Source organism: Sus scrofa, chromosome X, assembly GCF_000003025.6.
Source record: "Sus scrofa isolate TJ Tabasco breed Duroc chromosome X, Sscrofa11.1, whole genome shotgun sequence".
NCBI lineage: Eukaryota > Metazoa > Chordata > Mammalia > Artiodactyla > Suidae > Sus > Sus scrofa.
In genome coordinates, this window is record NC_010461.5 from 93,920,831 (window position 1) to 93,928,042 (window position 7,212).

At 35.6% G+C, this 7,212-nt stretch overlaps 1 pseudogene; it reads left to right on the forward strand.

Moving 5' to 3' along the window:
- LOC100624621 lies at positions 4,902 to 5,467 on the forward strand (annotated as a pseudogene).

A 7,212-nucleotide genomic window follows, 5' to 3' on the forward strand; every position in this document is an offset into this window, starting at 1 on the left:
TCCCATTGTGGCTAAGCATATTAAGAACCTCACTGTTGTCCATAAGGGTGTAGGTTCAATCCTTGGCCTTGTTCAGTAGGTTAATTATCCAGCATTACAAACTCTGGCATAGGCTGCAGATGCAGCTTGGATCTAGCATTGCTGTGGCTGTGGCATGGGCTGGCAGCTACAGCTCCGATTCAACCCCTAGCCTGGGAACTTCCATATGCTGTAGGTGCAGCCATAAAAAGAAAAAAAAATTAATCAGCAAATATTTTTTGAGCACCTCCTCTCCATCAGACATTATATTAGATATTGGGGAATGGTGGTGAAGGAAAGACATAATCGTTATCTCCATGAAGTATGGTAGATTAAACATAACTTGAATAAGGTGATGTGTCTTGCAATGCAAGAAGTGGTAGAGAAAATAATAGAAATCAGGGTCCCTTACTCAGCAAAAAGACCAGAGAAAAATTCCCGGATAAGGTTACAAATAAGCAGAGAACTAAAAGACGACTTGAATGAAGCGTGAAAAAGAGCTCCAAGCACAAAAAATAACATGTTGAAAGGACTTGAGAGAGACAGTATCATTTTCAAAGAACTGAAAGAATTTCTCTATGACTGGAACAGAGAAAGCATCATAAGATGGTATCAGAGAGGAAGGCTAACACTAGATCTCACAAGATCTTTTAAGATATTAAAAATAGTTTTATTCTAAGTGTTATCAGAAATTATTGGAAGATTGTAAGAGTTCAGTGATCAGTTCACATGAGTTCACGTGATTTGACTATTTTAAAAAACCCTTCTCACACATACTCTTCCAATAGCCTTGTGGACTAGATAAGTTGACTGGCACCTCAAATCACACTTTAAAAGGTTATTTTTTTTCTATATGTATTAGTGTGGAAGCATGGAAAACACAGCTTAAAAAAAAATAAGTCAAAAATCAAGGAAAGTAGGAAACTGAAAGAGATGAGCAAAGCCAGAAATCAACTGATAACATAAGGGGATCTTCCAAATATGATGAATTTGAACTTCAGTTTTCACGGCCTCATAGGGTTTAAGAGAAATGTCATTAATTTCAGGACCCATTCAAATTATAGAGATTGATATAAGACCCCAGATAAAGCTTGAACCCTCAAGAATAAAGCTGTTTGACAGGTTCATAAATAATAAATTGCCAAACACATTAAAATTTAAGCTCTAGGTTGTACATGAGACTAATCATCCTAAAAAATTTTTAAAAATATACTCTAGAAATCTTATTAAAAAATTATTTGAAGACTTTGACAGTTGAACAAAGAACAAAGATAATAGAGTTGATCAGGAGGAAGGAAATAGTAATGAGTATCCCATTTTATATGGCTTTTAGCCTGAAAAGAATTCTAGCACTGTCAGACCAAAATGCAGATAGAAACCTGACAGTTATACTCATATAAATAAACACAGAACAAAGTCTGGGATAATCATAGCAGCTGGAAAAATGAGGGAGGAAGTCCTATAATGGAGAAAACCATAGATAGGGACCTATAATTTTGTGTACAAGGTCAACCTAAATCTCTGGCTGACTTTTGAACCATGTATACATGGGACAGAGTTCAATCAGACAAGTTAAAACTAGAAAAATGGAAATAATGTTTCTGAGTTTAGGATTTGAGTTCAGACAAATTAATTATTTACCTAAAAAAAATCAGAGTCGTTCAGAGAACAGAAAATCTAAGGTCTCTAATATATCAACCATAGAACACGGGATTCAACAAAAAATTACTAGACACATGAATAAGCAGGAAATCATGACCCTTATTCTAAAGAAAAGGTAATCAAAAAATACTAACACCAAGACAAAAAGTTTTAATTATCATAGATTTTAAAATAGCTATTATAATTGTATTCAAGTAAATAAAAATATGCTCATAATGTTTGAAATACAGGAATTCTTAACCAATAATAGAAACATTAAAAAGAATCAAATGGAAAATGTGAAACCTAAAAATACAATAACTGAAATAAAATTTCAGTAAAGAGGCTTAAAAGGTCAAAGATAGCATATTAAAGAGTCAGTCAATTTGATAAGATTAGTAAAAATAATCTAGAGAGAGAGTCAAGACTGAAAAAATAAACTTGTAGGTGCAGCCAGTGATCTTCAGTGATTTTCTAAGAGATCACTGAAGTGATCTTCTAAGAGAAGTACATTGTGTGACTAAGGAAAAAAATAACTTCTCTGAAAATTTAGAACCATCAGTTGGCCATATGTGTGTTTTTATCTAGAATTTGCATTACCTGGCTAGTCCAAAAACAATTTATTTCTAGAATTAAAGTTCCAGAATTTAAAGTTCACTGCAACTGGTAATGCTCACAAAAGCCCAGAAGCATTCATAAAAATTAACTGGAGGACTCCATGCTCACTCTTGCCCTAATAAGTGACAATGGATACACTTCTAAGGAAAAATCATTAATACCAGAAAACATACAAAATAAAATACAAAAATTTTAAAAATGAGAACAAGACACTATGACCAAGAGTCAGTAGAAACAACGGACAGTAAATCAGGCCTGCAATGTATTCAGATATTAAAATTCTCAGGTTCAAAAATACGTATTGTATATTTGACATATTTAAAGAATTTTTTAAAGCCTTGAAAATGTTAATATTAAGTAAAAGACTACAAAAATTAGTTAAGCAGGTTGGAAAAAATAAAAATGCAATCTCTATAAGGAAATATAATAATATAATGACTCATAGGACAAATATAAGACTTGACTCAGCTAAGGAGAAAATTGGTAAATTGGAAGATGTATCCCAAGAGATTATCCAGATTTGGAGCACAAAAAGTCAGTAGGAAATAAGTGATATGGAGAAAGATGTAATTTTTACTTCTCAAGAGTAGAAAGGAAGGCAGATTACAGTGGAGTAGTAAACCCAGTGTGCTAAAAGAAAACACATGGTAAGTTATGATTCTAAAATAGGTAAAAACATATTTTGATAAAGGTGAAATAAAGACATTTTAAGAAAATCAAAACTGAGAACATTTGCTACTGACTGAACCTAACTAAAGGTAATTCTGCCAAATATAATTCAATAAAAGGATGACAGATGAGAGAAGTAAAGTGGTAGAAGGGCAGAGAAATTATTGAATAAAAACACATTATAGTTTATAAATTGTGCATAAAAATCACCCTTAACATGGTGACAAAAAGTAGGTAGCACCTTATTATGGTCATGGATTCTGTGGAACAAAGTAGGAATGGCTTAGCTCTCTTCTGAGATAGCTAGAAACTCAAACTGAAAGACTTGAATGGCTAAGGTAACTTGGAAAATTGGTGACTGAAATCATCTGGAGTATTATTCATTCATCTATCTATTGTCACAACTGGTCCAATTCAAAGGCTGGGCTCATCTAAGAGAATGAATGAAAGTTTTCTGTATGTCATGAACTTTCACAGCATGGCAACTAGATTCTGACAGGAAGTTCCCTAAGAATGAACAGCAAGTGGAGGATTATGTCAAGAGGCAAAAAAAGAAAGAAAAACAGAAAGAAAAAAAAAAGAAAAAGCTCAAAACCTTTTCAAAGCTAAGCTCATTAGTCATAGAATGTTATTTCTACCACCTAATGGTTAAGCAAGTCATTAACTCTAGCCCATAACCTAAGGGAGGGTAAATAAACTCCACTTCTTGATGGCAGAGTAGCAAAAATAGAATCTGTAATAAACAATAATAATAATGTCTCGAGAAGTTAAAAATTAAGATAGTCTTAGGCTTCAAGTCCCCTTTATGAAGATTAAACCCAAAGCTTCTGGCCAAGACAAGAATTACCAGACCCTTACAATTCCCCCACCCATCTTATTGTAATGTCCCTTCTCCCACCTTGAACAACCTGGCCTATTCCTTCCTACTCCCTACTAGGAAAGGTATGTGGGCCAATTCCTCACCCCACCTTTATATAACTGTTCCCAATACAAATGAGGTATCCTGCCCTAGACCAATTAGAAGATCAAATATGCCTCGTACAGAGACCAATCAACACTCAACCCTTATGCACATGCAGTGGCCCAGGGTGGGAAAAATCAGGTCCCCACCCAGGCCCGCAGCATGGGGATATAAGAAAAACCCAATCGTAAATCGGGGCCAGTCCATACTCCCAGTACTCCCAGGGAAGCCCGCTCTTTCTCTAAGTATGTATTTTCACTTTAGTAAACTTGCTGTGACGCACCTGCCATTTCAATTCTTTGCTGAGGCAGCCAGGATCAAGGATCCAAAAACAACGCAACCCTAACAATAAAATTATAGAATATTATAACAAAAGCATATATGTCAGGTAAAAGTATAACTGGCAGCAAAGTATTCTAATGTTTTTTTGTTTTTTTCAGAGGAGGATAAAAACATCAGTTAAACCTAGAATTTGATGAGTTATTTGTACATGTTAATATTTGTAGTGTAACCCTTAAAGAAAAAGAAACAGAGTGATGGTCTCAGCTGGGACTCTTTGTCTCTGCTCAATGAAATCTCTCATTCTTCAGCAGACTAGCTTGCTCTTGTTCACATGATGGAAGCTTAGAAAAGTATTTTCTTTTTTAAATCGCATTACAGTTATTGCAGTTAACTGGGTAAAAGGAGAAGTATCTTTTATACTCAACATTACTTCAAAATTAGGAATGTAATTAGACTTGCCCCTAGATCTTATTATTTAATACATTGATGAAGATACACAATACTACAGTTGACCCTTGAAAAACGCTGCGTATTAGTCAGCATTTAACTTATAGGTGGCCCCCCATATCTGCAGAGATTCAACCCATCACAGACCATGTAGTATTGCAATATATACTATTAAAAAATATCTGCATATAAGTTGGCCCCTGCAGTTCAAATCTGCTGCTGTTCAAGGGTCAACTTCTATATGACAAATGTATTAACATATATATAGCTGCATTTCAATATGATTGATTTCTTTTGCAATCCTATAATTTTATTTTGTGCATTTAAAAATCTTTTCTCTTTTCTGTCTGACATCTTAGCAAGTAGGCACTCCTCTGGTAGCTGCTCTCCCGGCTTTGCTTTGCCGCCCAAGGACGACAAGAAGAAGAAAGATGCCGGAAAGTTGGCCAAGAAAGACAAAGACCCAGTGAACAAATCTGGGGGCAAGGCCAAAAAGAAGTGGTCCAAAGGCAAAATTCGGGACAAGCTCAATAATTTAGTCTTGTTTGACAAAGCGACATATGACAAACTCTGTAAAGAAGTTCCCAACTATAAGCTTATTACTCCAGCTGTTGTCTCTGAGACTGAAGATTCGTGGTTCTCTGGCCAGGGCAGCCCTTCAGGAGCTCTTGAGCAAAGGACTTATTAAACTGGTTTCAAAGCACAGAGCTCAAGTAGTTTACACCTGAAATACCAAGGGTGGAGATGCCCCAGCTGCTGGAGAAGATGCATAAACAGGTCCCATCAACTGTACACTGTACATTTTGAAAAATAAAACTTTAATTAAAAAAATTTAAAAAAATGAAAATCTTTTCTCAGAAAGAGTCCAGTAGGCTTCACCAGACTTCCAAAAAGATTCATGGCACAGTTAAAAATCGTATTCATACATGGAAGAATCTGCAAAGCAGGGCTATATTTAAAATAGAAAAAAAAATGTTGAGAACTCAAATATCCAACAACAGGATTAATAAATATATTGTATTATATTCACAACATAAATATGTTGCTGCAGCAAAATGAATGATTTATACACAAAAACATGGGTAAATCTCAGGTGAGTAAAAAATGCAAGTTGTAGAAGAATGAATATTGTGAGTCTATTGTTACAGCAGGCAGATAGGTCTGAGCAGAGAAAAGGGAGGCCATGGGCCAGGCAGCAGGAAACCATGCATTTTGTAAACAGTCCATGGGCAGACAAAGAAAACCAGGAATCTCCAGACTGACAAGAAACCACACATTTGGGGTTGATAAGTGCCCTGGAGGCAGACAAAGAAAGGTGAGAAAAGGCAGAAATCTCCAGCATCGAAATATAACCTGTTGCTCAATTTGTCCTCGTTATAAAAAAAATTAGCTTTCCTTGCAGATAAGAAGTTCCCATCATGGACCAAGGCCACGACACTTTTGATCTAGGCTAAATAAGGACAAAAATCCCTCTTCCCTTCTGGAAGGTGGAGCTGTAATGAAAATCAGGAAATGGGACCCCCAAGACCGTCCTTCTCAATGAGTATTCCGCCCATTCATTTGTATGCCTCTCATAACTGGCTTGTCAAAGAAATGCAGGGCAGCTGCTACCCTACATGCCAGCCTCTCCTCTAGGGACATATTTCTCACTTAAATAAATCCTTCTTTTCTTTCTCAATTTCCATCTTGTTTCTGAATTCCTTCTGTGAAGAGACAAGAACACTGCCACAGGAACACTGTGTGTAGACAGTGGAGAAACATATAAACTAAATATTGTTTAGGGATAGAAATATGTAGTGAAGCTATGAATAAATGAGAGGGAGGAAATGACAAACTCAAAAAAATCATGGTAGTACATTGCCTCAGAATTAGGAAGAAAAAGTGTGAGATCAGAGAAGAAACTACAGAGATACTGCTCTTTTTCTTAACCTGAGTAGTAGGTACATAGGTGATCATCATAGAATGATTCTCTATGATTTACACATATTAGTTATTCTTTATCTGCTCAGTGTTTACTAAAAGCAATTTTCAAATGTATATAATTCTGCCTGCTTTGTGAAGAGCAGAACTAAGGAGATCCATAGTAGAAATGGGCAGGCTTCTTAGGAGGATGCTACAATGTTTAAGGTGAAAGGTGGTGTGGCTTGGGCTAGAGTTTTGATAATGAGAAGTGGTCACATTCAAGATTTATTTTTTAAGTAGAAACAAGAATGAAGAAAAGAGAGAAGTCCTAAGATTTTTCCTGAGCAACTAGATGAAAGTAGAGCAATTTAGGAGTGGGGGTACAGTAGAAGGAATGTATTTAAAAGGGAAATGAAAGCTTTAAAAAAAAAAAGCTATAGAGAGAAGCATCATGTACTGGGTCAGGGGCTAGGAGTGAAATAAGTCATACGTCAGAAAATCTTCATTTTCACAATTGAAGCTTATGATTTATAACACTTTTTGAGCTCTCTGTGCAGCAAGCCTGCATCTCCAAATATACATTTAGGTAGTAATCTTGGATATTATGTAGATTGAAAACTTGAAGTGAACTTTCTATGTTCTCTATAAGCTATCTGTAATAAACAGTGAACTTG